Below are 12,130 nucleotides of genomic sequence, written 5' to 3' on the forward strand. Positions count from 1 at the left end.
TAATTGTGAGCATATTAACTTTAGAAAATGTTACCCTACAAGTGTTGACTGCTTCTACATGTGGGTATATTTTTTCTGCTGCAATAGTTTTTGCCTAGCTGTAAAAAAAAAAAAAAAAGAGTCCTATAGTTGTGAAAGAAAATTGACAAAATGTTTTGTGCATCTGCTTATGTAAAAATATATTCAGGTTGGAAAGTTCTGCACTGCATCAGAAAAGGTAAGCAAACTGGAGGAACCATGTCAAGAAGGACTCTGGTTTCTGGAGATGATGAAACTTGTGTTTTTTCTTGCGTTTAATTGTAAATTAGGGAGATAACTTAAATCTTTGTAGGAATTACATGAAAATACATGACTGATTGTAGATTGAAAGTGTGTTCATTTCAAGATTGGTAAATGTTTAGTCCTTAAAATTATTTAAAATTCTGAAGAAACAGACAGATAAAATTTTGGAATCTGATAAAGACTAGATATCAATTCCATTGCTAATAATATCATATGGATCATGAATCATATTTGATTAGTGTTAAGATTCAAAATGATCTTCCTGGCACTTTTTCCGCATATTTGGGGTAAAAGAAGAATTTGGGCCCCTTGACATCCATCACTTTGGAATAAAGGAAAACCTATACACAGTACCACAGGCAATCAAAACTTAAAAACTACCTAAAATACCAAGCACAGCCACTAGGAAAGAAAATTCACATTTTCCTCAGGAAGACACACCTAGCTCCCCCCTCCCCCTGTTCTCTCTCTCTGTCTCTCTGTCTCTGTCTCTGTCTCTGTCTCTGTCTGTCTCTGTCTCTGTTTCTGTCTCTGTCTCTCTCTCTCTCTCACACACACACACACACACACACACACACACATACGCACACATGCACACACACAGATTGCTTAGTCAGTAAAGGATTTTCAAAGAGTAGTTTCTTCATCTTCCCTTGTCTTTTCTCGATTATAGCAAGGCCATTCTCACTTACCTTAAGAGAAAGAAACAAATTCAACAGTGTATATCTGTACATTTATGGGCAAATGGAAGGCTACCTGTTCCTCTAAAAGTGAGCATGTCATGAGTAAATTAACCTGTCTTCTATCGCTACAACAACATATTTGAGCTATTTAATGCATGAGGAAGAGTTTTCCTTTTTTTAAATTTTGTAATTTAATTTAATTTTACATATCAGCCACGGATTCCTCTGTCCTCCTTCCTCCCGCATCCCCCCTGCCCCAACCCACTCCCCATTCCCATCTCCTCTGCGGCAAGGACTTCCATGGGGATTCAGCTCAACCTGGTAGATTCAGTCCAGGCAGGTCCAGTCTCCTCCTCCTAGGCTGAACAAAGTCCCTGCATAGGCCTCAGGTTCCAAACAGCCAGCTCATGCACTAAGGACAAGTCCCGGTCCCACTGCCTGGGGGCCTCCCAAACAGTCCAAGCTAATCAACTGTCTCACTTATCCAGAGGGCCTGATCCATTTGGGGACTCCTCAGCTATTGGTTCATAGTTCAAGTGTTTCACCAATCCTATGGCCTAACCATCTTACACTGGGCTCCATCTCTTAAATGAACACAAAAATTTGACATTTGGAGATCATGTTTCCAACATATGAATTTTTGAGAGTCACAATTAAATCATTTCAAAACAGTGGCAGAGGGTTAGCAGAGTTTCAGGGTCATGCCACCGTATAGACAATTATAGACTGCTGTTTTCTCTCAAAAATTCAAGAAAATTAGGTTTCATAGCTACTAAACGATTTGTGAAGCAAGAGTTATTTTTCATTTTGTACATTAAAAGCATGTTTTCCAAAATACTTTCCTAACTGAAAGAAGAAACAGGAAACAAGGATAATTCACTTCGTCTTAGAAGAAAAGAAATAACATGTTAGCTCTTGCTTGTGATTTTGTGCACCAGGCACTGGACTTTTCATTTTTTTCTCTATTCATTCATTGACTAATTTGAATCAAGAGCAATAAACGGCATAATGTCTTCTCATAAATAAATGTGTTGATATAATGAAAGTATTACCTACTTATAGCCTGTAAGTCTATGTATTTTTCAAGAAAATTGGTTCAGTGCAACAGAAATTACCAAGTTTTAACCAGCTTCTCAATTGTGTGCAAAATTACAGAAAACCTGAGATTTTTTGGGTTGCAGCATCCCAGGTTTCTGTTGTATCAAGAGAGAAACAAACTAGAGAAACACTAGAGATATTCCTGTAAATGCCTCTTCTTTTAAATGGTTTCTATATTCCCAAGAACTCTGAGGATTTCTGTCCCTCAAAGGCATAAAAGTTTTTTCAGAGATTTAAAGAAAAACACAATGAAGATTTCGCTGCACTTCTCCACCACACAAATTGCCTTCCTCTAAGCAGCTCTTGGCCAGAACAAATGCATTCCATTCCTTAGAGATAAATTCCTCCCCCACTGCCTTCAGCTAACATTTGGGATGTTCTTTCTAAATTGAATAGAGGGCTCAGCTATCACAATCTCCAGATGTTATAAAAAAAAAATCACCCTTGAAAAATTGATGAGAACCTACAGGGAGGTGCAGGACCTGATTCCTCCTCTGTCTGCCTAATCACTTTGGCTTCTAGATTGCCCAGATGCCAAACTTATTATATATGGTTTAAGCTCAACCTAAAATCATCATCCACCATGAATCGTCCTGGCTTTAAAATACCTTCAAGTTTTCTACTTTCTTGGATTTATTAATGTTTTTTGTAATAACAGTTTTGGTAAATTTCAATTTGGACATTTCCATCTTAGTCTTGGGAGTGTCAAAGTGGCCCACTACAAATCAGAATTAAAAATAAAACAAAATAGCCAAAAAGTGTATTACCTCCCTTGTATGAAGTTAGTATTTCAAAGCTAATATATTTTCATAGCTTTGATCAAAGTTTTTACTAAGCTGGACAAACATGGATTTGTTCAGAATATACTGAAAAAAAAAAAGCACACAAGACTCTGATGCTTCTCCACTTCCAAGTACAATAAAGAAGATACAGACCTGGCCTCAGGTAAACTTTTCTAGGAAATTTAATGTCCCCTGTGTGGGCCTGAAATAAAAGTTTTAAAAAATATGCATGATTCTAGAACTAAATTGAACAGAACTGCAACCGCAAACATAGTTCTTATATCACATATGAATATATTTGTTTTTTTCCAACTCAAAAGTAAATTTCATGATTTTCACACTTTAGAGGTATGCAATGTTTTTGTACATATTACCCTGTTTTTCTTGATCATGTTCTTTTTTCAGCTTGTAATCTTCCAATATCAATATATCATCCATCTTCAAAATCCACCATGAGTTTTGTCTTAACTACATTACCTTGGTTCTGTCTGTATAACTACAATAATCAAAACCTCAGGCGAAATCGGTAATATTCCAGAGGTGTTAAGTCAGAATGACTTGGTGGAGCATCATTCTGAAGACAAATAAGTTACTAGGGACTAGTAAGGGATCATCCCACTGTCTATTGACCCCTTTACCAATGGACACAGGGATGTGACAATGAGGAAAAGAGCAATAAGCCATTCTACAAAGTAGGAAAGTGTATATCAGCAACAAAATCCTGACCTTATGTTTTTATCTCTATCTGAGCCTCATTGATTGAGTGCTCTCCTCTCAGGGAGCGTTCAGAAGGTAAGATAGAATCATTTATAGTCTTTACAAGGACAGAATTCAGAAGGGAATGAACACATAAGGAGAATGGGACAGAAGACATAAAGAGGATCACACTTTCCTTGTAGGGTGTATGTTAACATGAAATTTGAGTGCGTTTTGATCAAGGAGTCAGCATAAGAAGCTCAGGAGCTCGAGGAGAAGACTGTCAGTAGTTTAAGGACCTGTGCTCAATACCCAGCACTCACGAAATTAAGAAGCCAAGAGCCCATCACTGAAAAGTTGGAAACAGGATTTCTGGCATTTGCTGGCCACCAGAATAGATACATCTGAGAGTTCAAGTTGTGGAAGACATCACATCTAAAGAGAAAAACTACGGTTACTATAATGGAGAGAAAAAAGCTGATGTTGATCTCTGAGTGCCATATTTGCACATATACATGTGTGTACATACCCATATGCACATATGCATATAACACACACATACACACACACACACACACACACACACACACACACACACACACACACACTGCAGGTCACCTTCTCTATTCACTTCCTCTCTTTCATTGAATTTCTTTTCCCATAAGCTTCTTCACCAGGGAGAAGAGCAATGAATAATTCTACCTACTTCTAATACCAATTACAATCAGCAAATGACCAGAATATCAATACCCTGAAAGGTATAATATTGACTCCTATATTTTATGAGTATGCTAGGGAGCACAGGAAACCCTGAGGGAGTGAAGTCCTGAGTGAATGTGTATTGTTGACATTGCACATCTGTGTCAAGGACTCTAATGCCTCAGGCCCATGTCAGTAGTAAACTTTTACCAGGGAGGACTCAGGGACTGAGTGTGAATGACTGACAACTATTTATTAAAACTCATAAGTGCAATTTCCTCTTTCCAGATATTTGCAACCTGCTTCCCTACAAAGACCTTCCACAAATACTAGTGATAGACGTTGTGCTATACCTGATAAGTATGGTAAGGTTCTGGGTTGTGGCAATAGTAGATGCTGCACAATCAGAGTCCACATGGCTCACTTTTCTGTACATGTGTCTATGTATCTGTTCTCTTCGTTACTCCAAGTTAAGGTTTCAGGTCCCAAGACTTAAGGTTATGATAGTAAACAACAGCCATCTTAATAGACTTAAATCCCACTCAATAGAAGAGAAAATATAACTGGAAATGTAAACCTCACCAACTACCCATGGCTGCTGGGATCATAGATCACAAAGGAGAACCTAATGCTGTCACTTTCCTAAACTAGAATAGTTTCTAACTGTATTCTCAGTGCTTATCATTATTTCCACTGATAAGTGATGCTCTCAACATCATCAAAAAGTTTCGTTTTCCAAGATCATCATTATGATGGCAACATTATTGCCTGGAAGCAGAAAGTGCAGTTCAAACTTAAATTCATATCAATAAACTCAGTATTTCCTTCAGAAACAATGACTTACCAAAGTTGAAAACAAACATAAAGACTTTCCTTTAACACATTGCTTTCTCACTGGCACAGTTTTTGATGGAGTGCTGTCCACAGATTTTCATCATAAGGATTTTTTTCTTTTTAAGGTAAGAACATATTTTAAAAGACTAGATAAATATCTGCTATGTCTAGAAAAAGAATCATAGTGTATCTTGGTCCAATGATGCCATAGATCAGAAAATTGTCTTCCTGTCAGCTAATGAAAACAACCATAAATTAAAAAAAAAACTTATAACAGCTTCCTCCATTTAAAAATACCTCCAGGTTATATTCCATTTCCTAACTCAGTGGAAGCCTTTTAAAGGACAAACTTAAAAATGTGCACTAAAATCTGTTTTATATATTATTCTACTTGGAAACTTCATCTATGTATTATTTCTTATGCAATTTTACTTGAAATAGTGCAAAACAATGATAGTTTGCAGTGAACAAAACCATCAGAAGTACTAGATAGAGTACTGTGGGCTTTTCTAGGGAAAGATACCAGAAAAGCTCTCGGATTTGGAGGTTAGATTAATTTATATTTTTAAACATTGTCTTGTGTACATGATACTTATATATCTTACATAATGCTATTTAAACATTTTTGACCACTATGCTTCTATGAGGCAGAAAAATCAGCCATGTATTATGAATATAACATCATGATGGTTAGTTTTAATTGTCAATGTGTCACAATCTAGAATCACTCAAGAGTCTCAATGAGGAGTTGTTTAGATGAGGTTAGTTTTTTGGCACGGCTGTGAGAAATTTACTTGGTTGCTAATTGATATGGGTAGATTCACCCCACTGTGGGTGGCACTATTCCCTTAGCTTGGGTTCCTAAACCACATAAATGTAGAGAGTGGGCTGAGGAAAAGAAGCTTGCATGCAGTCATTTCTATTTGTTCTCAATTGTGGTCCTGATGTGAACAACTGTGTCTTGGCCCTGCTTCTGTGACTTCCCTGTAAGAATGACTCCAACCTCGAATTGGTATATAGAACAAACATTTCCCCAATTATGCTCCTTTTTGTCAAGATATTTTATCACAACAACAGAGATAAAAACAGAAAAATCCTCAAATCAAAAAAGTGAAGTTGTCTTATACAAGACAAATTTGCCTACAAGAATGCTTCTAGGTTTTTACCCCCACCTTTGTGGCTGGGTGCCAGTCAGGAGGAAGGATTGATATGGGATTAAGACCAGGTCAAAGTGAAGCCCAGAGATCTCTAATCCCATATGAACCATCCAAAGAGGGTCTGCACAGCTTCTGGTTTCAAGAAAGGTTGAGAACACACTTCCTTTCAGAACTTGTGCCACTTTGTCCTAATGACACCTGGAAGCAGAAAAAACATGTCAGTTTCCTAGAGGAATGTTCATTCCCCAAAGGAAGAGGAAAAATATTGCTAATTGTCAAGGTACTCTGCCTCACATAGCATCTTCCATAGTAAATAACAGATGTGAAGGATCCTTGGGTTATTAGAGTAAAATGAGAATTATTTAAGCAAAACATATTCATTCTCCATGCATGTGATTTTACAAGGAAAACAAGTTACAAGCTTGTAACTATGTGATATAACAGAGATTATCAAAAGTGAGCTTTCTGGAATGCCTTAAAAATGGATTCTTAAATAGATTTGAGGTGTTTTATTTTTAATTCCATAATGATTTATTTCATATCTGTGTAAGTCAGGACTGGTTGTAGGTCCTGGAGTTATATAATATTGAGGAAAGTGAAAATCAGTCTATAGCCTTATGGACCTCACAGTTCAAGCAGTACCTCTCTAGCCATTTGCTGAATAGCAAATTTGTCTTAAAATGGTGAGAGAATATCAGAAAATCACTTTTCCTCCTGGTAATATAAAACCAAGTATTGAGATATACATGTTTTTGGCATTGCTTCTGAATGCTGTTCCATCAAATGGATTCCAATCTGATTGGTGAAAAGTGGTAAGTGATCAAATCATTCCATGTGTTTCCTGTCAGTTGCAAGAGAGTGTCAAAAATTAGGTGGCTTAAAGTAACAGAGATTTATTCTCTGACAGATTTAAAAGACCACAATCTCAATTTGATACCTCTGAGTAGAAATCAGGTTTGAAGCAGGCATGGCCCTTTCCCTAAATTCTAAAGAGCCCATCCTGCTGCTTGTCCCAGTATCTGTTGATTGCCAGCATGATTTTCTTTATGAGTGCATTATTCCAATTATGGCCTCCATAGGGATTTCACCTTCTTGTGTGTCTAATAAAATATCCCTTTATCTCTCTAGTAAATAATCATGTTATATATTTTTATACATTCATGTAATTGGAGATGATCACTATCTTTGAAGATCTTCAATTTTATTATATATAGGAGAACCACTGCCAGCTAGCCTGATAAAACTTCAGCTGCCCTGTTCCAGGTAGTGTGCATAGGCATGTGTGCTAGCTACTTCCCACTGAGCCAACTTGGAGTCTGCCGTTGCACCTGGTGATGGGTGACACATGAACATCAGGATGCTGGGGCCCAATGAGAAAGAGACAACAAAGCTAAGAGAGTCTCCAGCTGCCAGTGGGAAATCGGGAGGGGGTATATGGGTTCTCCCCATATCCACAATAAACAAGTCCACTGCTTTCTTCTTACCAGACTCCTTGTATCTGGGCCATTGACACTGAGCCTTCTCACCCCCTCCTCCAAGGGGTGTTCAGATAGATACATTTATATAGGTAAAAATTGTTTTTATGATGCAAGATAATGATTTATGATTCTGTAGATACAACATGGGTGTCTTTAGGATCCCTTCCTCATTGACAAACATTGGGCTTTGACTTGTGAAGATTGTATGTATGCTTTACTGTCTACCTTTGTTCTCATTAATGAAGTGATACACTGTGACGTATACAGTCTATCTTTGGTGTATCCGGTACTGTTGGGTTGAGAATAGCCCTCACCCTTTTAAAACATATCAATTGTTATCACCTGCAGGAGACATTGTTAGAGTTCCCTCATGAAGAAAGGAAGGAAGAAGTAAAACTCAAAAGGCTTACGAGGCTTTTAGGAGATCTTCTCCTCTTCTACACTTCATATATAAGATCCTGGCTCACCAGGACAGGACTTACTGGTAATGTAATTACCCCTAAGTTTTCAAGGGAATTTCTTTTTGAGTAAGCTGACTTTCAGTTTCCCACTATTCCATAAGAAACCCCCTCATCCAAAACGTGTGGTTCACCAAACTAGACTTGGTTAGAACCCTTTGTATTCGTGGATATCCTTTCTGTCTAAGAAAAACAGACATACATGGTTCATCCCAGGGAAAGAAAAATGAAATTCCTGTGTTCAGCTTCAATTAATCACAGAATATTTGAAAATAAATTAAAAATTTTATGGTAGTGAGTTTTTAGGTTACAGTAGTACACTTCATGTAAGAACAGAGTAATTAATGATATTATTTAAAAATAGATAAATGTTACAAATCAAAACATTTGTATGTCACTAATTTCAAACTACATTGACGTATTATTACTGAGATTATAGCATAATTACATCATTCCCCATTTCCCTTTTCTCCATCCTCACTTTCCCATATACACCCCTTTCTGGCAATCAAAATAATGACCTTTTAAAATTAATTGTTATTCCGTTCATATATGTATATGTATACATATGTGTTCCTAAATACAACCTACTCAATCTGAGTATTACTAGTATGTATATTTTCAGGGCTGACCATTTGGTATATGAGCACTCCTGGATTTACCCTGTCTGTTTTGGAATGTCTATTGAGTTCTTGTTCAGCTCATGGTTAGGCAGCAATATTGATGAGAATTCATGGTTGTATCTTCTGACATTACTAGGAGACACAATCTCATAGAAAACTCTTGACCCTGTGGCTCTTACAATCTTTCCACTTGCTTATTTTATTTACAGATTTTTCAGAGAAATAAATTGTTGTTTCTTGAAAAGATAAATGGAAAATTTGAACTCTATATTCCATTGTCTACTTGGTTTATTTGAATGTAAGTATCTAAATCTCGGCTTCATAACATTTTGAGCAGTTTTCCTTTGCTTGGTTCACACCCATAACCATTTTGATATATCTTTTATATTAACAGAATTGGTAAAGTTGTTTCCCTGCATTAATTAAAATAGCTCTTATATTGGTAAGAATGGGGAACTATAACCTCCTTGCTGCTGCTTGTTTGGATTCCAGTCCTGACATTTGTTTCCTCCTCCGATGTTCAGACCAGCCTCACAACATTGGGATGGGCATCAATCAACACAGGACCAGAGAAAAGCATGATGTTTTAAAGTCAAAGTGGTAAGGACACATATCTGCAATGCCACATTTAAGAATGTGTTTGCAAACCAAGATGGGAAAACATTTAACTACCAAGAGCACTGTAGGTAAAATGTGGCTTTATTGGCTACTTCACAGGAAGGCAGTACTCTAGACAGCATGAGCACCTGGAGCCCTCCCCGTCAGAGGAACATGTGATATAATAGGTGCAGAGTCAGGATTCACAATCTGTGTGTGTGTGTGTGTGTGTGTGTGTGTGTGTGTGTGTGTGTAGTGGCAAAATAATTACTTGTTAACTAAAATTGTTTCACAAGCACAAAACATTTATATATAGATATCAATATATACTTACATACGCAATACATATGTAATATGTAATAGTTATACATATTAATAGTAATTATATTAATAGTAATGTATTAATAGTAATACATATTATTAAGTATTACATGTACTTAATATTGCTGTGAGATGTTCTGTATGTTAAATGTGTTGCTCTGATTGGTTAATAAATAAAACACTGATTGGCCAGTAGCCAGGCAGGAAGTATAGGTGGGACAAGCAGAGAGGAGAATTCTAGGAAGTGGAAGGCTGAGTCAGAGAGACACTGCCAGCCGCCGCCATGACAAGCGAGATGTAAGGTACCAGTAAGCCATGAGCCATGTGGCAACTTATAGACTAGTAGAAATGGGTTAATTTAAGTTATAAGAACTAGATAACAAGAAGCCTGCTATGACCATACAGTATGTAAGCAATATAAGTCTCTGTGTGTTTACTTATTTGGGTCTGAGCGACCATGGGACTGGTGGGTGAGAGAGATTTGTCCTGACTGTGGGCCAGGCAGGAAAACTATAGCTACATAATATAATAGTAGTACATATAATTACATATTAAGTAATAACAGTACATATATATTACTACATTAAATGCAAAGTTTGTGTACATGTGTACACAGAAAAAGCCAGTTTAATTAGCTTAATGTTATAGCTCTTCACATGCAGTTATGAGAACAAATATGCTAGGGTTTGCCTTCAGACACATCTTGGGCTTATTGATTTCTAACTACTTTGTGAAACCTTATACTGATTTGAACTTTTGGAACTTGTAAAAAGACTTAATTGTTAAAATTGTGAAAACCATTACTATATGTAGTTGTGAGCAGAAATACCTACATGTAATAAAAGTGTACTACATTATAAAATGTATATATTCTTGGAAATGAAGAATTTGCTATCGAAAAATGGAATACTTACTTTAATGGTATATAAATAGTATCTTTCTCTAAACTTCGTGACTAACTTTAATGTAATTTGACTTAACCTTCTTTCATATTAAAATGGTATTTTAAAATGCCCATTTCAATAAGAATCAGCATAGAACATTAAGCTAAAATTAAATAGAGAACTGGATTTCAATTATGATTGAAAAATATATATTATAATCTTCATTAAAGCAAGCCAAATTTTATGACATATTGAGGGAGAGAGGAAGGTAAACATGTCTTTGGAGTTATGTCTGATAAATATCAATTTATTCAATTTTTTACTGTTTCAAATTCAGTCCCATGAAGACATTGCATGTCTTAAACAGAAAGTAAATTGTATCTGAATAATCATAAAGTAGAAAATGCACATGTTCTATGAAGGTTGTTTGATTTGAATCAAGTTTATCATAAACAATGCTGAGTCTACTTATTAATGGCTAAAATTTCTTCTCTACATATAGTTCTTATAACTTGATCTAACATGGAGAAATTCTTGTTTGAGAATAGAACTTATAAACTCTTTATGCAGTCACAAATAGGCAGTTGCTGTATAATATAGCATGAGCAGATGCCACACAGTATTCATGGTGTTTTACATAGATGGTGGCTTGGGGTAGAACATTTGACTGTAAAGTACTTTACATAATGTACATCAGTGTTTCTGCACCTCAGTAGATTTAAGTCTAAGAAATGCTGTGTATGGGAGGCACTATTCTATTATTCTCTGAGAACAAGGAAGGTAAATAATCCCCTGGGTAACCCACATGACAATGAATGGAGATGCTGTTTAACTTGTCAAGTCCTACAGTACATCTCTGTTTAAAGTGATTCCCTGAACTTTATGAACATTTAAAATGTAAGTTGTATGACGATGAATCTCTGAACACAACCAGTTGAGAATGACTTCAGAACATGAATATTGAAATCACAATGATTTAGAGGCATTTTATTCCTTCTACATACAGTGCTCCATTCTCCTTAGAATTCACTAATAGCAGCACACTGACCAGAGCAACATAATGAACAAGGGATGCTCAACCATGTGCAGAGCTTGGCTGACACTGTGAAAATGTGGCATTATGTACTCTATTTGTGTAATACATTTTTTTTTTGTCTTGTGAAGTAGTGTTAAAAGTAAGTATTAAATAATTCAAAAAGGGTTGAACTCCTTTTCACATCCTAGGCATGCTCTGGGTTTAATTTACAAAAGGCTGACAGGTCTTTTCTTCTGTGTTAGAACAGATTGGAACCTAAAGAGCTGTACAAGAGAGACCCAGCACATGGAAGAAAAGTGATGGGCTCCCATATGGGTGCCTTGTAATTCAATTTAATTCTGGCACTAACTCCAGTTATGCTAACAAGAGTTTATCAAAATTTTCCATGCATTTTAGGGCTCAATCTCACAAGACTGTCCTCTCCTCATACTCCCTTCACCTGTATTTTACTCTGCCTGACTTATCTACAAACTAGAGGTTCTCAGAAATCTGCTCTCATTCG

Source organism: Peromyscus eremicus, chromosome 12 (genome assembly GCF_949786415.1).
Source record: "Peromyscus eremicus chromosome 12, PerEre_H2_v1, whole genome shotgun sequence".
In the NCBI taxonomy this organism is placed as follows: Eukaryota; Metazoa; Chordata; class Mammalia; order Rodentia; family Cricetidae; genus Peromyscus; species Peromyscus eremicus.